Here is a 13,675-nt window from a genome sequence, read left to right on the forward strand (position 1 = left end):
GTGGAAGATGGCCCAAAGTACTTGAGCCCCTGCCACCTGTGGGGGAGACCACAATGGAATTCCAGGCTCCTCGATGCAGCCTGGCCCAGAACCAACTGTTACAGACATTTTGGAAGTGAGCCAGCAGAGAGATGGTCTCTCTCTCTCTCTCTCTTTTCCCTCACCCACATTGCTCTGCCTTTCAAATAAATAATTTTTTTTAATTTATTTGACAGATAGAGTTAGACAGTGAGAGAGAGAGAGAAAGGTCTTCCTTCTGCTGGTTCACCCCCCAAATAGTCACTACGGCCAGAGCTACACTGATCCGAAGCCAGGAGCATCCTCTGGGTCTCCCATGCAGGTGCAGGGGCCCAAGGACTTGGGCCATCCTCCATTGCCTTCCCGGGCCACAGCAGAGAGTTGGACTGGAAGAGGAGCAACTGGGACTAGAACCCGGCACCCATATGGGATGCCGGTGCCACAGGCAGAGGATTAACCAAGTGAGCCATGGCACCGGCCCCTCAAATAAATAATTTTTAAAAATAAAATAAAATGGTGAAGACTCTTGAGATTATGTGATGATAACACATGGTCTTTCTGTAGCCCAGGCCTCCTGCCCCACTTCCCGGCATCCACTGCACCATGTAATAACTCAGGGATCCATGGCAGCACAGACAGGGCTGTGTGGAGCTGGCTTTTTCCTTTCTACCTTCACTGCCCACCCTGCCCATCAGCCTCCCCCACCCTTCAGCAGGCCAATGGAGCTGGAGTATAACTTCTTGTTATCCTCAGAGCTGGCCCTGTGGCAGACCTCCTGAGATCCTGCAGAAGAGCAACTCGGGGTCACTTCCACCAGGCGCAAAGATCCAGCTTCCCACAGGCCTGGGGCTCTTCCAAGGCCTCTGCTTTCTGCCAAGGACCAGGCCCTGCCATGGGCCGTGCAGAATTCGGACGCTTCTGGCAGACACAAAGCAGGCAGCCTGGGAAGGCTGGATGCCTTACTCACTCAGTGCCTACCATTCCCCGAGCCTCTGTTCTCACACCTCTAAGGTGAAGATGACTTGGGGTCGCTGTGACAGTCATTTAAATTCTGGGACAGAGTGGGCCTTCCGAAAAGGGTAGCCACTGCAGCAGAAGCAGGGCCCCAGGCCTGCACACCAACCACACTGACGCCCTCTTCCCTTAGGCCTAAGACCTTGACATCTGACAGAATGCACGGGAACAAACACAAACATCAGACCACACAAGCACGGGAGGGCAGTGGCTTTCACAGTGCACACCCACCCCACCCTCCACCGCCCTTCTCCTCCCACACCCTGGGCGCACAGGACATCAGGTGTGTCCTCTAAGCCACTGCTCACCCATGCATCAAACCCCGAGGGGGACATCTGTTCAGCCTGAGCCCAACCACCCCATCTTCTCTCCTATCTAAACACTGACTATCCCCGTGAAGGTGCAACCTGCTAGCACTGTCTGAATGCAAAATGCAATGTTAACGGGAAGCCTCAGAGCCATCTGGAGGATTTATGCTGGTGCTAACTGGAGAACAAATGAAACCCCAGGAATGGCTTAATTAACCCAGCACGTGTTGCCCAGGCATTCTCTTCCTATCTAAATCCAGCTCTCAAGGTTCTTTCACTTATCATCAAGGACAAAGAAATCTGCAGGAAAAAGAATGCAACCCGGGTGGTCATTAGAGCTCCCATTTGGAGGAAGGTGAGCTGATTGTGTGGCCACCTGCAAGTTCCTCACCCTCTCTGAAGTGCTGCGAGGTCCCTCATAGTAAACGGGTGGCCAGAACAAGACCAGGCTTCAGCAAACACCCGGTGTACATGGGCACTGTGCTAAATGCTTCACTGCAACATCTCATTTAAACCTCGAACCCTTCCCACACAGCAGGACCGTGATAATCCCACTTTACAGATGAGGAAATTGAGGTTAAGCAAAGTTAAATACTTTGCCCGAGATCACAAGCACAAACCGCTGAGCCAGGGTTTACAACCCAGCCCAGTTGGTGTTAGTGCACGAGCCACTGCTGCACCCGTGGCCCAAGACAGAAGAGACTGCCCGAGACCACAGCCGGGAGCCAGACTGGAACTCAGTTTCCTCACCTGAACAATGGAAACAACAATCAAAGGCGCTACAGTGGTAAAAATAAGACGAGGCCAGGTAAGCTGCCAGGGGAGAGCATCCACACATTCCATGGGACCCACGGACCATCACTGCCCAACGCCCTGGCCTGAACGTGGGAGAGACACGGCAAATATTAGCCGATTGGAGAGTGCCTGCAACTGTGAAGACAGAACAGGGGTGTAGGGATTAGATGTTCTCCTAAGTGAGAACTGCCGGTATGCAGGTCCAGAAGAAATACCCATCTTAGAGAAAACTTCCCCAGCCATCAGCTCACACAACAGCTCAGGGAAGGGCGGGCAGCCAACACCCCAGCCCCACCAGCATCCCATTCCCAGCAAACCCAGTGTCCCGCTCCAGTACCCACACCTGCATATCCGACTTCCCAACAGCGCCCAGGACCTTCTGCTGGTCTTCGCACAGGGTCCCTTTCAGCACCCGTGTCTATGTCACGCTCCCAAGACTTTACTTCTGATTCTCTTGCTGCTGTTAAATTGTCACTGCTGCAGAGGGTCCTCAGGACACCGCTCCTTCTACACCCTGGCTCTGAACATCTCCTGGGCGGTAGCCTCATCTCCTTCCAGAATCCCTTCTTCCAAGCACAACCCAGGCTTGTACCCAGTGCCAGGCACTGCGGCCCAGCCCAAGATACACAAGCCAGCACCAACAACCTCTGCCCTCAAGTTCCCCGGGCTCACGGGGAGAAACCCTGGGGCAGAGTGTTCCAATGGAGAGTGATGTGGCAATGCGACGTGCACTCACTGTGCACTGGGCTCCTGGGGATACACCCAGGTGTGCACCAGAACCGTGCGCCAGGGCCTCGCCACTTCGCTGTTTCCTGCAGCAAAACTCTGGCAACCACCCCCAACTCCACCACGTGAGGAACAAATGAATCCAAGCCTAATGCCGAGTGAGAAGAGAATCACCTGCCCGCGAAGTTTCTTCATTTCATGAAGTTTATTTATTTTGATTCACTTGGAAAGCAGAGCAACTTGGAGGTGTGGGAGGTGGGGGAGATTTTAAACACATGCCAGAGAGCTAAACAGCCTCCCAGCAGATGTGTAACCAAAGTGTCTAAATGTGACCTGTACACCCCGAGTTCAGGAACGGTGCATCCATACAAAGAAGGACAGGGAGTGGGAGAACCGGCTCAGGGCTCAGGGACCTGCCACATCATTTGCTCTGGTTCCTCAAGGCAAAATCCAAGGCAAACACTGTCAGGTCATTAGCACCTGCTAATCCTGGCGGGTGGGCATGGAGTTGGGGGTGAGAACAGGACAGCTTCTCAGCAGATTCTAGAACATGGTCGCATTCTGCCAGGCAGTGGAGAGCAGGGAAAACCCAGAAGCCCTGGGCACTCATGTGCCCAGTGACCACCACACAGGCAAGGCCCAGCCGCCTGTCTGCTGGTCTGGAACGTGTGCCCAGGGTTGGTGGTTCCTGGCCTGGGGAGAATGTGCCTGCCCCACCGCCTCTGCCCGCCCAGCCCCTTGCGGATCGTGCAGGCTCAGGTCACCCTGGGCTGCAGCTGTGCCCCTTTCCAGACCTCTAGGGGGGTGAAACACAATCGCACAATGCTGGGCTGTCCAGCCTCCGCCATGTTCCCAGCGGTGACTCATCTGTGCCCTGCACAAGCACATGAGGGGTACAAGGACTGCCACTCGGCTCCAAGCCCTGACTGAGTCGCCCGAGCTGACTCAACAGGCAGAAAATAGGACAGTCACAAAGCCACTGTGACTTGCAAATCCGAATTCCCTTCAGCGTTCGCGGCCAAGATCCTCTAATTTCACAATAACCAGCTGCTCCAGGGAGGGAAGTGCAGCCCAGAGCGGTCAAGCGGCCCTCTCAAGGCCGCACAGCCAGAAAGCCCCTGGCTCACCTGGCCCTGGACTTTTCTGACATACCTCACACCAAGCTCCCCGGAGCATTTCTGCATCAGAAACTTACTTTTACTCGAAGTATCTCATGTTTCCTGCACATACATCAAGGAGTTTCTGGGGCGGGGGGGGGGGGGGGGGGGGGGGACCAGAAAACCGGGCATGTGTGGCCTGGCTGATGTTCATTTGTTTATGTCTTCACCTCCCATGGCGGCCGGTCCAGAACCTCTGAGTGACTCAGAGACCTTACCACCACCAGCTGCTTCTTGGCGGGAGCCAGATAAGCCAACGTGGGAGGAGAGGGGTTCAGCACACTTCCCAGTAATCAGGGGAGGCTGGCCCTGTCTCCCCAGAACCCCCAGTCCGTGTGCAGGGAGAGATGGCGGCAGAGAGACAGATGGGAGGGGAGACCCCTTCCCCAAAAACTGCCTGGAGACCCAGCTATCAGCACGTGGCCAAAGTCGTAACAGGACTGCAAGACAAAGAAAGCGGGGGGACTGGGCATCTGACGCAGGTTAAGACTGCTTGAGACAACTGCAGCCCGTATCAGTGCCTGGGTTTGAATCCAGCTCCGCTTCTGATCTCAGCTTCCTGCTACTGAGTACCCTGCAAGGCAGCAGGTGATGGCTCAGGTACACGGGTCCCTGCCACCTGTGTGGGAAGCCAGGATGGAGTTCCATGCTCTTGGCTTCAGCCTGGTGCAGCCTTAGCTCTTGGGTGAATCACCACATGGAAGATCTAGCACTTCCTGTGTCTGTCTCTTTCTCTTTGCCTTTCAAATATGCAAAAACTAAGAAATAAAAAAAATTCAGACAGGATGAGGAAGCCCCCACCCCGTGTTTTCACCCCTCAGCCCAGGAAATAATCCACTTCCTGGCAAGATGAGAGGCACAGAGCCCCCAGGGCCAAGTGGAACAGAAGCTCACAGCCAAAGCCACGGTGCTCCTTGCAGGCTCACCACGGCCACCTGCACCCCAGAGTTGGAGGAAGGTGCCCTGCTCACCTCTGCTGCCTGGCCAAATCCAACCCAGGGTGGCCACCAATGATGGTGACTTCACTGCCTGGCTCTGGTTTCCAAAACCTTCCGCCTGGAGGTTTCAGGAGCCAGAAACACAGAAGGTATCTTGAGACTGCAGCAGTCAGCAACTGTCTGATCTCTGGTTCCTACGCCATTAAACCGCACACAGCACCAAGGACCCCAGGGCCGCATGAAGAGCAAAATGTTGCCTCTTGTGTTTGTGAGGAAGGCTGCATCCTCAAACTCCTCACTCTCCTCTCCCTCCCTCCTTTGGACCACCAGGATCAAATGCACTCATTCTGCTTCTCCAAGCCTTGTCTGCGCTGGATGCTGCAGGCTGGGGAGAGTCTCAAACAACCCCCCCACCTGCCGCCCCCCAGCAGAGGCCAGGCTTCCAGCAGCCAAGGCCATGGTCCTGCCCCACTGCGTAAGACTTCATTTGCACCACCGTGAGTACAAACCTTCATGTGCCTCCAGACTTGTTTAGGGATCACAGGGGTTGACGAAGGAACAGGAAGTCAGAGACCCTCTGGAATCTGTCCCCTTCATTAACTTGAGAATTCCACACGCCAGTGTTTTCTCAAGCATTTTTTCCACTGAATACTAGCCTGGGAGGAGGAGCTGCCATCCTCACTCCCACAGGTGCCAGCCGGGAGGGCCAGGGCTGTTCCTTGGAGTGAGGCTGGAGCTCCCACAGAGCGAAAACTAACATTTAGAGAGCAAGTACCAGCTGCCCAGCACTGGGGTAAGAACTGGAGAGTCAGAGGCATATGGTTTGCAGATGAAGAAAGGGAAGCTCAAACAGCCTAAGGACTTGAAGTCACTCAGCTATGAAACTGCAAAGGTACAACACCTGGCTTAGCTTTGCTCCCAACACCATAATCTCTGAAAGCTGTGACTACCTGTGAAAGAGCATGAGGACTTTGTAAGACACAGGCACTCCAAGGCAGGCAGGACACTGGACAACCCAACAACCGCTAGAATTACCAGCACGGCCGAAGTGCGCTCCAGCCTGCAAACCCTGCACGCTGACCTCGCTGCACCATTCCTGAGATCACACCCTGCCAAGCGGCGCCCTCTGCCAAAACCCACATGCACTGAGCGCTCCATAAATGCCGGGAACTGAACACGGGAGCGCCAGCCGTGGGAAGGCCGCCTTCTGCATCTTCTGTAAAACCTAATGGAAGCGCTGTCCATGTGCTATTTAACAAGCCTCATATAAATATTACATCTTGCAACAAATTTCTCCCCGGTGTTTATGATCCAGGAGAAATGTCTTTCAACGACAAGTTACCCTCACAGACCAACAACAAACTACAGCTTACAGGCCCCGTGCCACTTCTTGTAAATAAAGTTTTATTGGCACACAGCCACGCCCACTCATAGAAAGGCTGCTTTCCAGATACTCAGGCAGACTGACTAGTTAAAAACTGCAAGGCCCACAAAGCAGAAAATATTTACGATCTAGCCCTTCATGGAAAACGCTTGCCAATCCTTCATTTAGACACAAATATAACCTACTCAGCGTGTTATGCTCACCAGAAAGCTCCAAGCTAAAACGAATGCTACATTTGTAACTCATTCATCTTCAGCATTTTTTTTATTTCTCTCCGCCTCCAAGTTTTGATCGCCTAATTCCATTTCATCCTTTTGCTTAAAAATAGTTGCATTCCCTAAGTATGTATTATATGACAGGCACCAGATTAAGCCCTTCAATACATTCTGTTGTTTAATTCTCACAAAAATCTCACATTGCAGATAGTATGATCTCCAATTTATCAAGGAGAAATGAATGACAGAAATGAAGAAATAAGTCAGCAATTGACTGTCGAGTGGGAATATTTACCACTGCAAATTTTATCTCACAGAGCAATAGAAGGGCTGATCAGAAAACCTTGGGAGCTCAATAAAAAGAACTGGCAGAGTGGAAATCAGAAGCCGTGGTCAATCTGAGCAGAACTGAGAGCGAGGCACTGTGGTTCCGAGTCGCTCTGCGTGCAATCTAACTGCAAACCAAGTTGTGCGGTCACCTCCTCAGGGATCTGCCCAATTCAGGCAGGAGCGCCGGGTTCAAGGCTCAGCTGGTGTGACGCAGGACACAGATTAACTCACATCACAGGCTCAGACACTGCCTCCCAGGCCGCGATCAGGGCCACAGCACGACAAACTGCTGGAAGTCTTGCTCTTCAGGAGTGCTAGGGCCACCTGCTGCTACCTTGGGATTTTCACAAAGGTGAAATATCTACATCCTAAGGAGTAATACTGCAAGTCACAAGTCTCATGTGTCAACTGCAGTCTCTCATTCGAGTTCAAGTGAATATAAAAGAATTGCTTTTAAAAAAATGCCTACCCAGGGGCCAGTGTTTTGGCACAGTAGGTTGAGCTGCCATCTACAACACTGGCATCCCATATCAGAGCACCAGTTTGAGTCCTGGCTACTCCGCTTCTGATCCTGCTCCCTGCTAATGCACCCAGGAAGGCAGTAGAAGATGGCCCAAGTACCTGGGCCCCTGCAGGATGGAGTTCCAGGCTCCTGGCTCTGGGCCAGCCTAGACTGGCTATTGCAGCCATTTGGGGAGTGAGCCAGCAGATAGAAAATATATACATATCTCTCCCTTTTAATAAATAAATAGATCTAAAAAACAATCTTGCCCTTTATAACATGATGTCATCTTGCATATAAGGCAGGGTCACTGAGATTGAAAGGAAGCCACAGCATCTGTGCAATGACTACAGGTGGCCCGCAGCTTTCTGGGTGTCCCTGAGCTTGGGTTTGTACGTGTGCAACAGGGACCTGACTCCCACCACAGCCAAGTACAAGGCTGACCAGACACGTTCCAGGCACTCATAAACACCAGCTCTTAAGGAGCCCCACAGCTGTTCCCCAAGTGTCCTGGGACAGCGAGTCACGGATCCCTGTCACACCACCCCGAGCAGACTCCCGGGGTCCAGGCGCTAAGCCATCTCAGGCTGTCTGCAGAGTAGGAAGGTCCCCAAGAGGCCGTGCGAGCTGTCAGTCACCGCAGGGGCCCAGCAGTCTGGAACCACAGGGCTCAAGAACAGCGTTCTTCCAAGTGCAGACGGCAGATCTCAGCGAGGAGACCAAGCCCACAGAGCCTGTGCTACAAGCAGAAACGCCAACTGTTTAGCCAAACACCAAGAACAAACCAGCTGAGCCACCCTGGACCCAGGAAACACCAGTAGCACTGGTAGCCCCAGAACTGGCACCACCACCAGCACCACCCACACACCGTGTGGCTGACGAATCCAAGGGCCCGGGCCTAGTCCACAGAGCTACATCATGTTAGGCTCCGTCATCTGAAAGCAAGTATCAGAGCACCCATGTCACTCTGCAGTGTCCCTGTGTAGACAAGAAACCACGGCTTCCCGGTTGAGGAGAATAGCACAGAAAGGCCCAGGGGAGGGGGCCATCTGTCCAGAGTCACAGTCGCAGGGGCGAGAACGGAACAGAAGCCACACCTCTCTCTGGGCCAGGTAGTCAGGGGCACTGAAGTCAGACCAGGACTGTGCTCCTGGGGACACCGGCTGTGCCTCCCTGTGCTCCACTTACTTCTGCAGAGAAAGAGGTCGTGACAATGCTGCCTACCGCATAGCTGTTTGAGGGTTGAGTGGAATAATGGCTGGCATGCGCCCTGCACACAGCCTGGCTTAACAAACGGCTCCTCTTTTTCTTTCTTTCTTTTTTCAAGATTTATTTATTCATTTGAAAGTCAGAGCTGTAGAGAGGGAGAAAAAGAGAGATCTTCCATCCATCAGTTTACTTTCCAGAAGGCCACAATGATCAGCGCTGGGCCAGGCCGAATCCAGGAGCTTCATCCGGGTCTCCCATGTGGGTGTCAGGGGCCCAAACACTTGGGCCATCTTCTGCTGCTTTCCCAGGCTCCTTAGCAGGGAGCTGGATTGGAAGTAAAGCAGCCAGGACACAAACTGATGCCCAGGCACAGGCAGTGGCTTTACCCACTACACCACAACACCAGCCCCAAGAGAAACCTCCTCGCAGACATGCAGACACACAGACACGGCCCAGAGTCTTACTGCTCAATGCTCACCCTTGGGGCCTGAGCCCACCCTTGTCCCCCAGTGAGGAGATAACCAGGACCACCACAATGGGGTAGTTCCAGGGAGCAGCCGATAAAAGCAGAAAAACAGAGCTGTGGGCCCGGTGATAAGTGAGGTGCAGCTGCCACACAGGAGGGTAGGGGGAGAAGGCAAGGAGAGGTCAGAGGCCTGGGAAGGCAGAAAGACTGAGAGGGGCCAGGCTGTGCCCCGCCCTCCCCAACCCAGCCCCGCACACCCCAGAATAGCTCTGCTCACCCCTGCCATTCCAGCCGAATCCCCCAGCCCTGGAAAACCACCCCCAAGTCCTCGGCAGCCCCTCCCTGAAATGACTCCTCCCCCTGCCCCTGCTTGGCCATAGCACAGGAGCCCATCACGCTGCATGGCAAGTCCCCACTTACCCAAGGACACAGGCTCCCAACCCAATCCCACTCCCTCCCCAGGTGCAGCAGGGCATCCCTCAGTTAGACGCTGTCTCTCCAGAGAGCCAGGAGCACACCCACGTCTAAGGACCTAAGAAGCCTTTTCCAGCAGCCAGCACTCATCACAGCCCCTCCCGAAGACCTGGAAGTAAAAGTCTTGCCCCTTCGGAAAGGCCTGGCTCAGTGTAAGACATCAGGCTATTCTTGGGTTCTCTGTTTGGCCTGTTCCTGAAAAAGTAGCCCTGGACAAGTTACGTGGCCTCTCAGACTCTCATGGCTCTCAGCTGTGAAATGGGCACCCTCCCCCTGTCCCATGAGACTGTTGGCTGAATAAGCCACACAGTTGCTCAGAAAGACAGTGATTCCCTTCTGTCTGTCCTCAGGGAAGCCGAAAAAAAACCGAGAGTGGCCATCTGACCAGGCCTGTTGTGTGCCCGGCCTGTCAGCAAGACAACCAGTTTGCTGGGCTCAGAGTGGACTTCCTAGGGTGTGAGAGACGTGCAGTCAGGCGACTGGTACAGGTGAATATAAAGTCGCAGCACACCAAGGAGGGGTGGATGGCCAGTGTGTGACAGCCACACAGGACAGGACCCTCACCAGGGAGTCACAGAAGCCTGTCTGAGAAAGCACCGTCGGCCTGAGTGGAACCCGGAGCCCAGCCCCAGCCACACATGATGTCTGGGCCCCACATGTGCTCTTGGAAGCCAAATGCCCAGGTGCCCTGGAGACCTGAGCACTTGGTCCACTCTCCTTTGGGCAGCGCAACGTCCCTGGGAGATGCACGAAGTTCCCTCTGCTCATCAGCTGCAGAACCACAGTAGCCCTTTGTGGACAAGCTCAGCTGCTCTGACCACAGGCAGGCACAAAGCTCCCTCCTCACCTGCCACTGCCCTGCCACTCAGCCTTCCCACAGGCTCCAGGGACTGTGACCCTCAACCAGCTGTCCATGACAGCCAGCAGTGCCCTGTTCGAAGGCCAGCATTGCCCAGCTGGATCTACTCAGAAAGACTTGCAAGGCCCAAGCTGCCAGCACCCTCCCCAAAAGCCACTTCAGCCAACACTGCACTTTCTTACTCAGTGCTGGGTGCCTCCCCTGAGATCCACACGCTGGTGTCTGCGATGACACTCACTGCGCCCTGCGCATGGGGGAAGAGAAAGGAATCCGGGCTGACATTGTGGCTCAGCAGGTAAAACTCCACCTGTAAAAACGCATCCCACAAGGGCACCGGTTCATGTCCCAGCTGCTCCACGTCCCATCCATCTCCCTGCTAAGGGTCTGGGAAAAGCAGTGGAAGGCGGCCCTAGTGTCTGGGCCCCTGCACCCACGTGGGAGATCTGGATGAAGCTCCTGGCTTCAGCCTGGCTCAGCCCTGGCCATTGCAGCCATCTGGGCAGTGAACAAGTGAATGGAAGATCTCTGTATAGCTCTGTCACCTTTCAAATAAATAAATCTTTAAAATCCAGCAGTCAGTGTCCCCAAGGCACAAAGAGAATCCGTGCTAGAGATTCAAAGCCAGGCCAGGCAACTGCTCACATCCAGCATTCACAATCCCAATCACGTGGCCTTGGGCTGCTCCCACTTCTAAGCACAGAGCCAAGAAACTGTCCCTCCATGCACAGCTTCCCACTGACCCTCCACTGTCCTAACTCGTGAACTTTCCTGTCCTCTCTCACCCTTTCCACAGGACAGGAGGCTGTGCACCAGGCTCTCTGTGCTGCCTGGAAAACACACAGCCATGGTAAACAGACCCTGGCCTCCCAGGACTTACAGCCGGGCAGACGAAGACAGACAGTTGAACCAGGAAAATCAGGAGGGGTGGCAGGTATGATGGTGGCACACGTCGCCACAGGGAATGGGGTGGCTCCCAGGAAGCACCTTCCGTTTCCATCTGTCCCCACCAGGTACCCAGTTCCATGCCAGATGTGCAGATGAGCTCCTCAAATGCCACCAGCCACAACACTGTGAACCCTCAGCCATCCATCAGGACAGCTTCACCTAACACTCGGGAGAGCACTGGATGGAACGTGCACCAGCGATGCCCAAGGAAGAGATGGGGACTTACGTGTCACAGGGGAGCCTCAGCGGGAACCGGTGGAGACCCAACCAGTCATTCCTGCCCTACATGAGGATGGAAACCTCAGCCCTGGTAGGCAGCTGAGCTCCTCTGTCTCCCACGGACACCCGGGCTGAAGAATCCACAATGCACTCAGTCAGGTCCTTCCTCCCAGTCATCACACGCATCCAGGTGTGGTCCACAGCATGCTTCCACGGTGTCCTCCCCAGGTGGCCAGGTGTCACAGTGAATCCAACGGGCTCCGAAAATCCTCGAGCAGGGTCCCAGGCGACCAACAGGCGCAGCCAGCCTGGGGCAAGGGAGGGAGGGCATCCTTCTCAGCTTCCGGTCAGCCTGGGACAGGAAAAATGCAGAAAACAGTCTTGCTACAATCGCAGGCCAGAGCGTTGGGCGGTTATTCTTCTTTCTTGCACTTGACCCCCACCTACCCAGAGGGGAACTCTGGCCCCGTGACAGCCTCAAATAAAGCAGAGGTGGTGTCCTAAGAGGCTTCGGCTGAGCGCTGCTTCCCATGAGGCACCAGGACCTCCGGGAGAGGGAACTTTCCACTGCTCCGGCTGCCCTGGGAGGAGGGGGCTGAGGTGTGGCTGGCTGCAGAGCCGAGAGCAAAGCCAGACCTGGCACCCAGCCTGAGCTCCCCCACAGGGCTGAGAGGTCCAGTGAGCTGAGAGGTTCAAGGTCAGCGGGTAGGAAGTACTTCTTTGTTTTGTTTCTTTTTAAAGACAACCACAAAACCCTGGCTCGGCTCCAGGCCTGGTCGTGTCCTGTGAGCTTCTGTAGGGCAAAGCAGAGCTGTTTCTGTTCTTATTCATTCAGCAATCACTGAGCACCTACAACCAGGAGCCAAGCACTGTCCCGGGCGAGGGTGATGTCTTCCTAACTTGAATTATTCCAAAGAAAAGTGAAGGGCGCTGATGCACGATGCCTAGAGCTTGAGGCCCCACACCCCAGCCCATCCAGTGACACCAGTGACTGCCCCTCTGGAGTGTCTACTGTTCACCCTGCTGAACACCCTGGCCCCCAGCCACCCTGGAGTCTCTGGCCCTGCTTTCCAGATGAGGAAATGGGGACACACACAACTATTTTGTTTCGAATTTGTGAGAGAGGAGCTCAACGGTCTGCCTCCCAAGCCTGCACTCCAATTTCCCTAGTGGAGGAAACCTGTGTGGAAGGGCTGGCATTTCAGAGGCACAGAATTCTCATTTACTCTCCACCAAAACAAAAAACAAACAGAAAATCTGTGAGTTATAGATTTTATCAGGCCAATGCTGTGGTGTAGCGGTTTAAAGCCCTGGCCTGAAGCACTGGCATCCCATATGGGTGCCAGTTCAAGTCCTGGCTACTCCACTTCCATCCAGCTCTCTCCTACGGCCTGGAAAAACAGCAGAAGATGGCCCAAGTCCTTGGGCCCCTGCACTCGCGTGGGAGACCTGGAAGAAGCTCCTGGCTCCTGGCTTCAGATCGGCTCAGCTCCGGCTGTTGCGGCCATCTGGGGAGTGACCCAGCGGATGGAAGACCTCTCTCTCTTTCTCTTTCTGCCTCTCCTCTGTGTAACTCTTTCAAGTAAATAAATAAAAATAAATAAATCGTAAGAAAGAAACAGAGAGAAAGAAAGATAAAAAGAGAGAAAGAAAGAGGGAGGGAGGGAGGGAGGGAGAAAGAGAGAGAGAGAGGGAGGGAGGGAAGGAGGGAAGGAGGGAAGGAGGGAAGGAGGGAGGGAGGGAGGGAGGGAGGGAGGGAGGGAGGGAAGGAAGGAAGGAAGGAAGGAAGGAAGGAAGAAACCAAGCAGGCTGGCTCCTAGCCTTTGGGCCCAGCCACTATACCAACTCCTATCAAGAACAACTATTGCTACCAAGACAAATTTCCATAGATGCAACGCTTTTAAAAAAACAAATGTATTATCCTCTATGTACAGAGATCACAAGTCTGACACAGGTCTCACTGGGCTAAGATCAAAGTGACAGAAGGGCTGAAGTCCTTTCTGGGGCTCTAAGAAAGAATCCATTTCTGGGCTTTTTCTAGCTTCCAGGGTCTGCTCATGAGCCACAGGTCATAGCTCTCTTCCTCTGCTTTCAAATACAGCAGCTTGGCCAGTGC

The 13,675-nt window shown here is 54.2% G+C and overlaps 1 long non-coding RNA gene across 23 annotated transcripts in view; it reads right to left on the reverse strand.

Moving 5' to 3' along the window:
* The window catches only part of LOC133757518 (uncharacterized), a 261,209-nt gene that overhangs the window by 163,859 nt on the left and 83,675 nt on the right, over positions 1-13,675 (reverse strand). For 9 of the 23 annotated variants that reach the window (XR_009865670.1, XR_009865679.1, XR_009865665.1 and 6 more), the window contains one exon: positions 11,567-11,911. The exons of the other annotated variants lie outside the window; for them this stretch is intronic. This is a non-coding gene — a long non-coding RNA (uncharacterized LOC133757518). The remainder of the gene's footprint in view (positions 1-11,566; positions 11,912-13,675) is intronic. 23 annotated transcript variants of the gene reach the window in all.

Source organism: Lepus europaeus, chromosome 4 (assembly GCF_033115175.1).
Source record: "Lepus europaeus isolate LE1 chromosome 4, mLepTim1.pri, whole genome shotgun sequence".
In the NCBI taxonomy this organism is placed as follows: Eukaryota; Metazoa; Chordata; class Mammalia; order Lagomorpha; family Leporidae; genus Lepus; species Lepus europaeus.